Below are 16,032 nucleotides of genomic sequence, written 5' to 3' on the forward strand. Positions count from 1 at the left end.
GGATTTCTCCCAAGACCAAAAGACAATGGTTAACACAGAGTATATCACATACAGCAATTTCCCTACCGACAAATATATAAGAAGAGATACAAGAATAGAATGTTCACAAATAAACCAGTAATTTCTCCCATTTCATTGATCAGTTTCCTCAGTGAGGCCCAGAAAATGCAGACAACTATCACAGGCCCCGATTCCCCGAATGCATAGAGCAGACAAACCTAAATAGCCAAGTGGAGTGTATCGGCTTTACTCCAGGTGGGACGATCTGATACTAATAACACAGATTCCATGTAACAGATCAGAAAAAAGCAAGGGTCTGCTGTTCTCAGTGGCTTTAGAGCCGCAGAGCTCCAATGAGAAAATGAGACTGATTCAAGCTTTTGTTTGAAATATCTAAGTTTATAGAGCTCTGAGGTCAACAGCCCTCCAGCTCCAATGGGCCTCAAGCAATTAAATAACACCATATCAAAATGTCAAATAAGGGACCTGCTGATATGCTAGGAAAGGACTATAAATCCCCATTTAGATTGTAGCATTCCAGGGTTTTTTCCCTGTCAGAGTATCTCTTCCTTTACTTGGGGAAAAAAAAAAAGATTAAAGGGGAAATTTTCAAAAGCTACTGCTCCAAGCATCCATTAATAATGAGCCAGCTCGGAAGTAAACGTATGACAGTTGCTGATTATTTATTCTTTATTATTGATTGCTGTTATTGACAGCTGTTAATACATGCTCTCCCTCATACTTTTGATTAAATTTATACACCTAAGTCATATTCCACTGAACATGTAATTTACACACAAATCTCAAGCTTTGTTTAGAGTTCCTACAATAATTCCCTGTAACCCCCTTATTAAAAATACCCAGTTTCTCTAAAGAAATTAAAACATTATCTTAGCTCTCACTATAGGATATTCCTCCCCTCCAACGGTACAAAAAAAAACAACAACAACAAAGAATTATTGTCAATTTTCCTGCATGAAGTAACTGCATCCAATCAAAGCACTCTTGAATTAAAATGTTAATTTCCTTTCCTTATTTTCAAAACTAATTGCCAAGAAACACAAATGTAAAAATCTGGGGGCAGGTCAGAACACAAGTTTTCCAATCAGTCCTTGCTCTCTGATGAGAACTATGCTGCAGATTCAAGGCCATTATTACCTCCTGCAAAACAGTATTAAAGTAACAGAAGCTTCCATGAAAGATTCTTTTCTGACATTTTCCCTACATTAGATGTATAAAAACTTTAACTTATAAAAGGAAAATTAAATCAATTCTTTACTAACGCTCAAATGCCAAGCTTCTAACTCAGACAAAATTTCTAAAGCAAGATGCCATATGATAGCTCATTTCACAACTCCCAAAACAAAATGAATCCTCAGTTGACCCCTGTGAGTTACCGTTTTTCCACTGGAGTTGCCAATGCAGATGTTACTTTTAAAATTAAGAGATGTCTAGGAATCCTGCAAAATACTTGTGAATTTCCTGAAAAGCGAAAGAACGCTAGAGCAGCACGGACAGGGTAGTGGTGCTTGCACCCAGGTCTTCATTTCTCCCATGAAGAGTCTCTAAGCAATACAGACATCTTACAAGGAGCTGCTCGGAGCTCTCTTCATCTTCCATACAACCTGCACATAAATGACGGGGAAGCTTCCTGAATCCACAGGTGAATAACCTAAAGCAAAACTGGAAGTCATAACAGATACAATGACAACTTAAACTCTTTTGCTACAGTGTCAGGCACACTTATATTACTACAAGATTCTATAGGTCTTCTCCCAAGATTTTACTAAGTTTTTTTTTTTGGTAGAAAGTGACTCTTTTATTTTAAATAATTTGAGATTTGGGGTTTATTCTCTAAATATGTTACTACTTCTCTAGAGTATTTAAAAATAATGGCAATGCCTGCTGTTTGCAGAGCAAAGTGTGTGCCCTGTTCTACAGTTTAAGAGGTCCTTAAAACTACACACATGAGCTTTTTTTGGGGGGAAAAAGTATATTTCCTCAAAATAAATCATTAGTAGTTCTTGTTTCAAGGTGAAGATAAATAAATGCCTAACCATTTATGATTAAAAAAAAAAAAGATGAAAGACTGTCTTTATGTTTGTCTGCTTTAGTCCACAAAACAGTGCAACTCAAGTGGGCATCAGTGCAGAGCAAGGACAGAACAGATGGGCGGTTCTAAGGGGCTCTGAGTTCCATGCTAAATCGAAACTTGACCTTGTGGTAGAGTTCCCAGATACCGTGTAAGGGGTTACTATCCTATTCCACACCCTATTCCAAAAGGTCTGCGGAGGAAGATGGAAGAGGAATGACTGAGAAGCAGAGCCTATGATCACCTGTAAGAGGAGCCTGGTTTCATGGCAGCCCATTAGGAAGGCAGCTTTGGCACCTGGGATGGGCAAAGAGGAGTTCTGGACTAGAAGGCACCATCGACAAGACAAAATTGAATATTTCAGGAAGGTTAAGTTGACAGAAAAGAATGAGGAAGTAGGTGAGGAGAGGGCAGCCAGAAAGACTGGGGCCAGGCAAGTCGGTTCAGAATCCAAGAGAACAGGCAATTAGGGTTTGAACTGCAGTCAAGAGCTGAAACAAAAAACATGATTGACACTGCAGAGGGAAGGAATGGGCAGAATGTTAGCTAACTGAACAGGAGGTAAAAAAGAAATGGCAAAGATGAATCCCAAAATTGGAATGTGAGTGACTGCAGGAATGGTAGTTTGAATATATTTTAAAGATAGAGCAGTCAAGAGTAGGAACAATACTTAAGTGAAAGGTGGTGAGCTTCATTTTTTTTTTTTTTTTTTTTGAGACGGAGTCTCACTTTGTCTCCCAGGCTGGAGTGCAGTGGCGCAATCTCGGCTCACTGCAACCTCTGCCTCCCAGGTTCAAGCAATTCTCCTGCCTCAGCCTCCTGAGTAGCTGGATTACAAGTGTCCACCACCACACCCAGCTAATTTTTGTATTTTTAGTAGAGATGGGGTTTCACCATGTTGGCCAGGCTGGTCTTGAACTCCTGACCTCGTGATCCACCAGCCTTGGCCTCCCAAAGTGCTGGGATTACAGGCATGACCCACCGCACCTGGCCAGTGAGCTCCATTTTACTGACTCTAAGGAGATGCCCAACCTTCCCAGGAAGTGCACATCAGTCTCAAGTGGAAGAACAGGTCGAAGCACAAACAGGCCATCAACATCTGGATGGAGATTCAGAAGTCCCAAGTGGGTACCTCAGGAAAGGAAATTGCCAAGCGGAAAAATATCCACAGAGAAGGGCAAACGGTGAAGGATGTGGCTTTGTGAAAGGCACGGAAGGAGCTAGAAAAAATAGTGGCCCCTTCCACCAAGTTCTGTAAGAGTTGGGGGGGGAGGTCAAAACGCCTAAGGACCCAACAGATAACTGGGAGGGTTTTTCTCTCAATAATAACTGTCATGTTATTTCACAACACTCATGGTATTAGGAGAAATATCTACGAAAAAATGCTACTAATGTTCGTGAAAAACTTGAAGTATCTCAAATTGCCTGCCTATTCTTTATTCATCTCAAAACATCCCGATGAAAAAGAAAGGTAATCATAGTCTTCACCTTACAAATAGGAAGAGACAACAGGGGACAAGTGACCCACCTACCCCCACCACAGCCGAAAATCACTCGTACTCCATGCTTGATCTGTGATACTGTCATTCTGTACACTGAGGTAGGGCTCCATTAAATTACTCGAGAGTTGCATTCATATGTTTATCTCCCCAAGCAGGTGAGCTGACCTGCCTTCTAACAAGTGGTAACAGAGCTTCACAATTAAGAATCTAAATTTATCCCAAGAGCCATCCTTTTGAAAACTCCTACTTTCAGATGTACTGTAAAATTAAGTCTTTCAGAATTATAGCACAGTCCCTAAAAAATAAGTCTCACAGCATGAGGAACATTTAGAATGTCACTTTTACACTGATACTCCAGATTATATTTAATTTATATTCTCTTAACAAGGTCTTGGGCAATGTACAGGATTCAGAGTGAAGTATACTAGGGTTTAGTGAATCTTACAATTCAAATTTTGATGGCATCATTTAAATTATTTGCAAGTGCCACGGAATTATCCTACTAGAGTTTAACATAGGTCTTAGAACTACATATAAGCACATATAAAATGTGTGGGTTTTACCGATTTCCAGACAGACTGCCCCCTATAATCAAACTAACAGTTGCACTTAGCTTTACATATTTCAGACAAGCTGTTCCAAGAAGTAATTCAGCTCTTTCAAAGCAAAACCCAGAGTATGATTTATTGCAAGAGCTACAAAATATTCTTTTCACCAAAATGGCTGGAAAATAATAACTATTCAGTAAAATCTCCTTTATTGCATGTTCCAAAGGACTAATAAATGAAAACACAGTATAGGCATGACATGAACCAAGACTCTGAGAATAAATACTACACAGTACTAAGAAAAATATTGTAAGTATATTTCATTCCAAATGAGCCAGATTTACTACATACAATAATTCTAATTCACGCCTCAGGAAGGTGGGGGTGGGGAATGAAAGGCATTCTCTTTAAGAAAGAATATTTAAACGACAAATGCATTCATTCCAGTGAAATTATACAGATGTTCTGTAATTCAGAAAACCACCCCTACCAAATGTGGCTCCAAAAGCACATCTCTTTTCATATGTTTTATTTATCAATACATTCTGACTAAAGATGACGTATGCCACAATAAAACTTCAATCAATACTATCTACACTTACAAAGATTACAAATAAGGATTTGGCAACTTACACTTTTCCCCCTAGAGGAAAGCTGCATGAATGCTGCATGTTTTCCACAAAGATCCATGAACTATCTTTACATTATAAAATATTAAGTTAAAGTTAGGTAAGCACTTCAAAAGTAAGCCTTACTGCCTCAGGGCAAATTCACCATTTCTGTGCATAACCTCAAATGGGTTGTTTTGAAAAAAACAGGTTTCAGAAAAACTACAGCATAGCCTCTACCAATCTTCAAGGGGTTGCTGGACCAAGTTGTTTTTCTAGAAGACAACTGTTTCTGCGCTGTTTAGCATAATGGTCTACATGCTTAAATGATTTACCACGCATCAACTCTATGCAAATTTATTCAAATTTCATGATTGAATCTGTATACTTAGACTGCTGATTCCGTGTCATAAAAACTCCTTTCATGATCTCCAGGACACCTCACATTGCTTTACCTTACGCCACAAAACTGACGCCGAAGCGTAAGTGCTGAAACTGACCATTCAATGAAGTCACAAAACCAAAGGTGGAAAGGAACGTGGACAGACCTGGAAGTCCATTCCTTGGCTTCAAGGTGTAAACCACCTAGTCTATCCTTATAGTTCTTAAAGAGAGTCAATAATCTGTTTCAATAATTCAACCATACAGTTAGACGAGCCTTCCTTCACTGCAGCGGTTCAAATGGTATTTGGAAATGTCTGGAGATTTTATTGGCTGTCACACTGGAAGGAGGTGCTACTGGCATCTCCTTGATAGAGGACAGGGATGCTGCTAAACATTCTACAATGTACAGGACAGTCCTCCACAACAGAGAATTATCCAACCCAGATGTCAGTACATGCAGAAGTTGAGAAACCCTGCTTTAATGGAGGCTAAGTATTGTTTTCAGTAATGGAGTCCACAGCTTTCAGACACTCCATGACGGTGGTTTTTACAGCTCTAACTAGAAACTTGTAGCTTCAAAAATAGAGAGATGGACTACCACCCCAGGCCTCTAACCAAATGTTGTAACCATAGGTGACAGCATAGCTGATGATCAGCGCATAAACCATGAAGCCCTAGACACAGGGCAGCAGTTATCTGCGGTAAGGATGGTCAGGTGATGTCCCTCATCATCTGGAAACTCCCTTAGCTACCCATCATCATGCAAGTTTGATGATTTTCCCCCAACCATCAACCTACTCCTCTTCCAATCCCCATCATGGAGTTTTCTAGTAGAAGTCCACCGTTTTGGTTTTTTTTCTGCATGGGTATTAAAAGTAACATGAAAAGCTACTCAGAAGACATGAAAATAGTAAATAACCTAAGGTGCTTTCCATCCTGGGAAGTCTATGATTTAACAGGACTTAAAAAGGGTTTGTAAATCAGATTTGGAACTTGAAAAGAGACAGCCTGCTTAAAGAAACAGTCCCATGAATAAATAAACATCTAACGTAAAATAATCATCAAAAGAATGTGTGCAGACATATATACATAACTGCACAGCCATAGCCGAGAAGGGAAGAAAAGGAAGCTGAAATTGAGTGTTACTTCTTGTGAATGCACCAGCAAGAAAAATGCGTATTTAGATGCTAAAAAGCAGAATTTACATTTTTCACTGTAATCTCGAAATATTACAGTACTTTAAAACTCACAATTTGAAAAAAAAACTTTCAAACAAATCTTACTGAAAAGAAAACTCAGGCTTGAGAAACCTTACAGATCAATATGGACTTGATTGATAACTTACAGCCCATCCACATATTAAATAGCCATTAAACATAATATTGACTAGTTAGTGGCATGGATACATGCTCACCATATCATAAGGCAAGACAGGTTACAAACAATATATACACTATGTTATCGATCCTGTATAAAATGTAAATATATATACGTGAATGAATTGTAAAATAAGGAAAGAAATACGCACATCCACACCAAGAGAGACAGGAAGATCTGCCAAATGTTAACAATGGTTATCTGAAGAGGGGGAAGACTATGCCCAATTTCTGTTTCTTCTTTGTGCTTTTCTCTACTTTCCAATTTTCTACAGTGAGAATCTTTTGTTATGTTTTGTGCTTACAAAACTAATACATTCTTACAGATTTAAACTGTACTGTTTCAGGCCCTGTCCACAAAATAAGGAAAAAACAAACCTGAACATACCAACCTTTCAATTAAAGAAACCACCTTCAGAATCAACAAAAGCAAACATTTACTGAGCAGTATGATCATGTTCTGGCACTTTTCTAAGCACTTCAAATGTATTAACTTATTTCAATCAAACCAAACCAGATGTGTTGAGCTCTTTTTAGAGCCCTGGAATCACAGAAAATGTAAATGAGTTTTAGTTCCACTACGAATTTTGATTTGTTTCCATAGCTCGAAATGAGAGGGTTTAACAAAAATGACCTTTAAAGGTCATCTCAAGGCTAAACTAAGATTTTACATGTAAAAATTTGGCCAATAAGTGTTAGTCTGGAAGCCTCTAGAGTGATGGGGCAGCTTGGACCATCTCAAAAACACAGAACCCTACTAAAAAAGAACGTATGACTATGTGTCTCAGTTCCTCCTTCTTAATATACGTAAGTTTCCTATCATTTTTTTTTTTAAGGCTTACATTTTTCTGATACTTGGACACAACCGATCAAACCGAGGCGAAGTCTGTCCCATTGTAAAAGAAATCATTGAAGGGTTTCATTTGTTGTTAAAAGTTTCGGTCACTTTTAATAAACCTGGAGTAAACAAAAGCTTAAATATTTTAGTCGAGTTCTGGGGTAAAAATGATTGTTCTGGTGTCTGGTTAAAAGGATCTAAGGACCTACTGGGATTCAGCAAAAGACGTTCCACGTCTCAAATACACCCAAAATCTCAATACAACACTGAAAGAAAAGGTGAGGGGCCAGACGAAATTTCTATTAGGGGAAATTTCAGCTGCGTAGTTCAGGAAATCAGGACTTCCCGGTTAACTGTGGGGTCGGTTAACTGTGGGGTCGTTGCCGCAGCTCACACCCCGACACAAGGCTATAAGACTGGAGGGTCGGTGGCTCACGCGTGGATCGAAGGAACCACGAAGGTTTGGGGAATAACACTGACCTCAGTTAGGTTTACTTCATGTCTCACTTGCCACCATCAAAAGAGGTTCATTGATAGCTTTATTAGCAAAATTAGTAACATAGAGTTGCACGTCTGTAACACACACACGCGCACACACACACCCGTGGGTCTGTGGGGACACTGAGGGAGACAATCTCCAGGTTAAAACCACACAAAAACTGTTTGGGAAACACAAAGACGCAAGACAAAAAACAAATTAGGAGTGCAAATGTGCAAGACACACTCAGTAGGAACACAAAAGAGAAAAGCACAGCGTCCTGACAATTGGGACGGCGCCCGGCCCCACGTGGGGTCCCAGGTGGCCCAGCCGCCGCCCGCACCCGGCCAGTCTCTGCAGCCCGCACGCGTGCCCCGCGGGGCGCGCGGCTCTTCACCGCGACAAAGCGAATCCCGAACTTCGCCGCGGGGACCCCACGGCCGACAGGGAGTGGCCCTGCGCCGCCACCCACCAGCGGGACCACCGATCCGGAGGCCCGCGCCTCGTCCCGGGGTCCCCGGCGCGCCCGGGACCTCTGAGGGGGCGCGTCCGCCAGCCCGGACATCCCTGCGGCGCCGGGTCCCCAGCGTGTCGCCGCCGCCGTCGCCGCCGCGCTCCTCGCAGGGAGGGACCAGCATCCCGGCGCCAGCCCAGAGGCCGCCCACCCGCGCCGCTCCTTACCCGCGCCCGCCGCGCCCGCGCCTCAGAGCGCCGAGGGCCGCCGCCGCCACTGCTGCTCCGCCGGCCCCGGCGCCCGCGGCAGCGCCGCCGCCATCTTGGCTCCAGTCGGAAGTGACGTCGGGTGGCGCGGCAGTGGCCTGCGAGGCTGTGGGGCTGCGGGGCTCCAGGACCCCCGGCCTCCCCACGACCCCCGGAGCCCGGCCCTTGACCCTGCGCCTTCGCCCAACGGCCACCAGCCGGCCGCCGCCCCTCGTAGGTCACCGCGGATCCCATGGCGGCGCCTCGGGAAGGATCCCTGGCGGCTGGCGTCGCGGCAGGTCCGACCGCACCCTAGGGCTAGGATTCTGCGTGGTTCAAAGGTTCTCAAAGAATCAAAAAGACTGGAGGAGGTGTTGGGGGGGCACGTCTGTCATTGAAGGGCATTAAGTATCTGACAAGTACATAAACGTAGACCTTATACTTCGCTGGTGTCAGAAGGACCAGTACACCCTCGCCCAAAAGATCCAACTCCAGGCAGGCAGACGCAGCTGCTGGGTTTATTTGCTGCCCTAGTACCCAGGAGGAGTGACCGTCGCTTCCCTGTGCCCGCGCTGTTCCAGTGCAGCGCCTCTGACAGCGTGGTAGTAGCCCTGCCCTTAAGGAGCTTACTGTTCCCAAGCAGACAAACAAATGGACTGCAGAGACGGCGACTCATAGATGCTCTAATGAAGATGAACTGGGTGGAACTGGAGATGGCTCTTCGACATCCAAGGATGGAGGCCTAGCACGTGGTTGAAAATGAGTTGAGTCGGGGAGAAGCACAGGCTGGAGATGAGCTGGAAAGTTGGGAGTTGTCGTTATAGATGGTGCCTGGAGCCTTGAGCACTTCAAGATGAAGTAATCCTCTGAGAATGAAGTCAGGAAGAATCCGAATGTGATGGCAACTTTGTTCCTCTGCAGAAAGCACCCAATCCAAAGACAGAATATTAAGGGTAGGTGTGCTTCCAAAAATTATGAACGATCATTTATGTAACGGGTTTAATCTTAAGAAAATGTGTTGGCCAGGCGTGGTGTCTCACACCTATAATCCCAACACTTTGGGAGGCCGAGGCGGGTGGATCACGAGGTCAGGAGTTCGAGACCAGCCTGGCTAACATGGTGAAACCCCGTCTCTACTAAAAATAAAAAAAATTAGCCAGGCGAGGTGGTGGGCGCCTGTAGTCCCAGCTACACGGGAAGGTGAGGCAGGAGAATGGCATGAACCCGGGAGGCGGAGCTTGCAGTGAGCCCAGATGGGGCCACCGCACTTCAGCCTGGGCCACAGAACCAGACTCTGTCTCAAAAAAAAAAAAAAAAAAGAAGAAGAAGAAAACGTGTTGTATCAACATATATCATGTTATCTTATTGTAAAAGAATGAGGCTATAGCTGATGATCTAGTCAGTTATAGTAAACAAATGAAGATCACCTTATCAGAGTAAATTTTATTAAGGCCTTGAGAAGTGACAGAGCATAAGAAAATAAGGAAAAAAAGGAAATCAAAGCTCAAGGTTTTGCTTATTTCCTCTGCTATTCAAGGAAAAGAGATCCTAGATCTGGGAGATAACCACATGCATATCATCAAAGTAGTATTCTTTGTTGTGGAGCAAAGTCATCAGACTTCTGCACTCCTTACCTAGATTAATACCTTCCAACTGAATCCATGCATCAAAATTATCTGGGGTATCTATGAAGAAAATAGTGAGACGCCACTGTTCCATCCACCATCAAAACACTGACATAGAAATCAACATTTTAAGAGAAAAGCTATGGGCTACCTGGCACTCAATAGAAGGCAAAAGGAAAATAAAGGACGTTAAATCCAAAGTGGCATGGTGAACCAGAATGTATACTAGATGGTTGGTTAACAGAGTAGCCAGTGGTTGTCTTTCCGGTCATTAATTCATTAATCCAAAGTTACTGGCTATGTTAGTTTCTTGTGGCTGCTGTAACAAATTATCCCAAACCTGACAGCTTAAAAAAACAAAAGTTTGTTCTCTCACAACTCTAGAGGCTAGTAGTCAAAATCAGTACCACTAAGCCAAAATTAAGGCGGCAGCAGGGCCGGGCTCCCTCTGGAGTCTCTAGCAGAGAATTGCTCCTTCCCTTTTCCAGCTTCTGGTGGCTGCCAGCATGCCTTGGCTTATGACTGCATCACTCTATCTTCAAAGCCAGTATCTTCAAATCTCTGTCTCCATCTTCATATCATCTTCTCTGTATGTGGCAAATTCCCTCTGTCTCCCTCTTACAATGATACATGTGATTGCATTTAGGACCCACCCAGATAACCTGGCCATCTCAAGATCCTTCACTTAATCACATCTGCAAGACTACATATGAAGTGGCATTTGCAGATTCTGGACGTTAGGGATGTGGACTTAGGTATGGGGCCATTATGTAGCCTACCACACTGGGTGTCCCCTCAGCGTTTCTGAGGTCACCCCACTGTTAATCTGCCATTGTGTGTTTTTTAATCTGTGTATTTCTTGAACATATGTCTATTTTTCAACCTGTGCTATTTCTCAGGGTAAATAATATAATTTGTTTAATCTAAAAAAGATCAGAGCCATCAAGAATACAATAGTTTAACGAGCACTTATTATCCATGTGATATGTTGAATATCACTCTTGCCTCTTTGAAAAGGTGAAATGTATTGTGTAGCCTACCACACTGGGTGTCTCCTCAGCGTTTCTGAGATCTCCCCACCCTTAATCAGCCATTGTGTGTTTTTGGTCTGTGTATTTCTTCAACATATGTCTGTTTTTCAACCTGTGCTGTTTCTCAGGGTAAATAATTATGTATAATTTATGTCATCCAAAAAAGATGAGAGCTATCAAGAATACAATTTAATGAGCACTGACTATCCATGTGATGTGTTAAATATCAATCTTTTGCCCCTTTGAAAAGGTGAAATGTATTGCAGGCTGTTTCTGTATGGGGATGGAAGTATAAAAATACACTCTGTCCAAATTGACAACATGAATGAAACTCCACTCTACCCCCGTACACCTGGTACCGGTACTGGCCGGTTTTGTACCTTGCCGTGGCAGTACCATGATGGAAGACGTGATGGAAGACAGCATCCCACTACACGATAAGTGCTAAATAGATATTTTTAATTGGGAAAAAGTCTTCTCCATGGCCCTCTCAATGTGGAGGTATTACAGCAAATATGTTGTAGACCACAGCTTGTACATGTAAATGACAGCATATTATTCATATTGTTATAATAGGAACCACAGCACTCCTGCCCTGCATAGCAGCTGGAATACCTGTAGCACAGCTTCCAAAACGATTACAGATCTTACAGCTAAGATCTAAGAGTTTATAATACATTGCCAATGAGAATGTAAGTGGACTTCAAATTCCCCGAATGATAACAATACTTATTCTCTGCTGGGCTCTGTTCTGGGTATTTAACATGCACTCTCCCACTCATCCTCATACCCTGTGTGATAAGCACTATCCTCATTTACAGTTGAGGATTCTGAAGCTAGGAAGGATTCAAGAACCTGCCTTGGCCGGGCACAGTGGCTCATGCCTATAATCCCAGCACTTTGGGAGGCCGAGGTGGGTGGATCACTTGAGGTCAGGAGTTGAAGACCAGCCTGGCCAACATGGTGAAACCCTGTCTCTACTAAAAATACAAAAAATTAGCTGGGTGTGGTGGTGCACACCTGTAATCCCAGCTACTCATGAGGCTGAGACAGGAGAATTGCTGGAACCCGGGAGGTGGAGGTTGCAGTGAGCTGAGATTGTGCCATTACACTCCAGCCTGGGTGACAGAGCGAGGCTTTGTCTCAAAAAGGACTTGCCTCATTAGTTATACAAACAAGCTAATAGGGTAGTTTGGCAGGACACACAGCCATCTCCCTTTCAGTTTAGGAAGGCCGGTCGTAAGAATAGGACTAGCTCTGCAAGGCAAGAGGACAATTTAAGATGGAAAAAAAAGTAATCGAACCAGGTTTTGAACCTAGACCATTTAGCTCCCTAATAAGCAACCTCCCCACCCCCAGAGCATGCATGCACACAGACATGCAGACACACATGCCTGAGCGCTAGACCAGGAACTGGTACACACACCCAGGCTACTACATGCGCCTAACTAGTCATTCCTCCACCGACATACTCGGGGTAGGGGCTGGGAAGAATTTTTTTTACAATGTTTTTAATTCATTGCCAGAGTTATTAGAAAACATTGGATGCATAAAACCACCATTCTAAATCCTGTCCCTGGACTGTCAGGCAAGAACAGCGATTAAAAGATCATAGACATGGGCAGAGGAAGAGAATCTAGTGCAGCTGAATCAAATGAACTCACCTTTTGTTCAGATAACACATCGCTTACCTTTAACAACAACAAAAAAGTCCCTTTTCTTGTGACTGCAAATCGTGTTCCATGAGATCCAGCGTCTCTTCTCTGTTACATCACCTCACTCTCCTCGCCCGCCATCCCTCTGCCATGTCATTTACCTGAGCAAGGAATGACATTGAAGCAAGCACACCAGCAACCAAAAGATCTGAAGCTTGCATGCTTCACGCATGAAGTCCAGACATAGCAACTCTGGGGGCTAAAGATACATCTTATCGCGTCATAGGCACTTTTGGCTGCGTAGTTTCTGTGAGAAAAACCCCACAGCCTCAAACATATAGGCAGATCTTGGCAGTGGTGAAATGTAGTTATGTGAGAAAGGGAAAGGGGGTGACCTTTACTGAGCCCCGAGTCTGAGTCGACACTTTATACTGCGTTGTCTTTTCATCCTCTCGACAGCGACAACAGCTGCTAATTTTGCAGATGAAGAAACTGAAGCTCAGATTGTTGACAGACACAGCTGGCCGGTATGAGAGGCAGGATTCAAGGACTTGTCTGATGTTAAAGTCCATGATGAGTCACTGTGCATTCTGCTTCCGGTCATCAAGATGCTCAGGCACTAGAGGCAAAGATGCCACCCCTGTCCTCCCAAGAACTTAGGATCCAGTGGGGGAGACAGGACTTAAAAAGCATGCTAGCCCTAGTGTGAAACGGGACCCACATTCCTGTGCTCCCAGCGTGCTCCGTGATGGCTCGCTCCGCACACCTTTTTCCTTTTCAGTATTACTCTTAAGAAAAAAAAAGCCGGGCGCGGTGGCTCAAGCCTGTAATCCCAGCACTTTGGGAGGCTGAGACGGGCGGATCACGAGGTCAGGAGATTGAGACCATCCTGGCTAACACGGTGAAACCCCGTCTCTACTAAAAATACAAAAAACTAGCCGGGCGGGCGAGGTGGCGGGCGCCTGTAGTCCCAGCTACTCGGGAGGCTGAGGCAGGAGAATGGCATAAACCCGGGAGGCGGAGCTTGCAGTGAGCTGAGATCCGGCCACTGCACTCCAGCCTGGGCGACAGAGCAAGACTCCGTCTCAAAAAAAAAAAAGAAAAGAAAAGAAAAATTAAAAAAAGGCCGGGCACAGTGGCTCACGCCTGTAATCCCAGCACTTTGGGAGGCCAAGGCGGGAGGATCATGAGGTCAGGAGATAGAGACCATTCTGGCTAACACAGTGAAAACCCGTCTTTACTAAAACATACAAAAAAATTAGCCAGACATGGTGGCAAGCGCCTGTAGTCCCAGCTACTCAGGAGGCTGAGGCAGGAGAATGGCATGAACCCAGGAGGTGGAGCTTGCAGTGAGCTGAGATCCGGCCACTGCACTCCAGCCTGGGCAACAGAGTGAGACTCCGTCTCAAAAAAAAAAAAAAAAGAAAGAAAGAAAGAAAAGAAAACTGACTCAAAGATGTTAACATTTCTTTTTTTCTCTTTTTTGAGACAGAGTCTCATTCTGTCATTCTGTCACACATGCTGGAGTGTAGGAGTGCAGTAGTGCAATCACAGCTCACTGCAGCCTTGACCTCCTAGGCTCAAGCAATCCTCCTGCCTACAGAGTAGCTGGGACCACAGGCACGAGCCACCATGCCAGGCTAATTTTTGAATTTTTAGTAGAGATGAGTTTTTGCCATGTTGCCCAAGCTGGTCTCAAACTCTGGGGCTCAAGTAATCTGCCTGCCTCAGCCTCCCGAAGTGCTGGAATTACAGGCATGAGCCACCACACCTGGCCTAAGATGCTAAAATTTCTAACCAATTCAAATACGTGACTCTAGAGATAACTTCATTCTGCAAAAAAAATCCAGAGTACTGTTTCTAGGTTTTTCTATTGCATTTCTTATATCACATTTTTTAGAACCAAGCATGTTAATAAATCAGTTGAAAAGTTCAGAATTTCCCAAACAGATGTCACTCCTTTCAAAACTTTTAATGTAACAAGCTCAAAGGCCCATGTAGTTTGTTCCAGAGGATACAAAGGGAAGTTTAAGTCTTCCTTGAAGGCAGAATGAATTCACTAATACACCACCCTGAGAGCATGAATAAAACATACACACTGACAGCAAAGACATAAAGTGAAAATATTTTTCATCTGGAAATAGCAAGCAGCATGAGAAGGAACAGAAAATAAATCAGGTCCAGAAATGAGCAGATTGCACGGAGATAGTAAAACCCTAAGCCTGGATTTCTTTCCCCAGATTCAAAGCTGTGGTGTGTTGCCTTACAGGGGCATCTGTAGATGAGATGACCCGTCCTACCTACTCAGTCAGTGCTCACTCATCACCAAGGTGAACCATCTCTTAACGCTGGATCTGTGCTTCTCACCATCTCTATCTGCATTCTAGAAATGTCATGCTCTTCATTTTCTTCACCCCGCTTTTTGTCTAAGATTCACTTCTCACCCCTTCTCTCCTGCATCCAAATTTTGCCTTTCCTCACAAGCCAGCTTTTTGATGAAATCTTCCCATAGTTGCATTGGTTTCCTAGGGCTGCTGTAACCAAGTGCCACAAAACAAATTTAATGGTTTGAAACAGGGGTCCTCAACCCCCAGGCCACAAACCAATACCCTGTTAGAAACTGGGCAACACAGTAGGATGAGGGCAGTGGGCGAGTCAGGGAAGCTTCATCTGTATTTATAAAGCCGCTCCCCATCACTGGCATTACTGCCTGAGCTCCCCCTCCTGTCAGATCAGTGGCAGCATTAGATTCTCATAGGAGCGTGAACCCTATTGTGAACTGTGCATACAAGGGATCTAGGTTGTGAGCTCCTCATGAGAATCTAATGCCTGATGATCTGTCACTGTCTCCCATCTCCCCTAGATGGGACCATCTAGTTACAGGAAAACAAGCTCAGGGCTCCCACACATTCTTGTATGTTGGTGCAAAAGTAACTGTGGTTTTTGCTATCTTTTTAATGGCAAAACCCACAATGACTTTTGCACCAGCCTAATACATTATGGTGAGTTGTATAATTATTTCATTATATATTGTAATGTAATAATAGAAATAAAGTACACAATAAATGTAATGTGCTTGAATCATCCCAAAACCATCCCTCCATCCCTGCCACCTCACCCCTCCCTAGCATTCGGTGGAAAAATTTTTTTCCATGAAACCAGTCCCTGTTGCCCAAAAGGTTGAGGACCTCTGGTT

The 16,032-nt window shown here is 43.5% G+C and overlaps 1 protein-coding gene and 1 non-coding gene across 5 annotated transcripts in view; one reads left to right on the plus strand and one right to left on the minus strand.

Moving 5' to 3' along the window:
- PRDM2 (PR/SET domain 2) overlaps nucleotides 1-8,587 on the minus strand; it is a 131,821-nt gene extending 123,234 nt beyond the window's left edge. For 3 of the 4 annotated variants that reach the window (XM_030913474.1, XM_030913475.1, XM_030913476.1), the window contains exon 1: nucleotides 8,508-8,587. The gene's annotated coding sequence lies outside the window, so the exon portion shown is untranslated. The remainder of the gene's footprint in view (nucleotides 1-8,507) is intronic. The other variant, XM_030913477.1, reaches the window with a different exon arrangement.
- Nucleotides 8,588-12,314: 3,727 nt separating this feature from the next.
- Nucleotides 12,315-12,458, plus strand: LOC115892568. Its single transcript, XR_004052437.1, has one exon.
- Nucleotides 12,459-16,032: the final 3,574 nt, after the last annotated feature.

The sequence above is a fragment of the Rhinopithecus roxellana genome, chromosome 12, assembly GCF_007565055.1.
Source record: "Rhinopithecus roxellana isolate Shanxi Qingling chromosome 12, ASM756505v1, whole genome shotgun sequence".
In the NCBI taxonomy this organism is placed as follows: Eukaryota; Metazoa; Chordata; class Mammalia; order Primates; family Cercopithecidae; genus Rhinopithecus; species Rhinopithecus roxellana.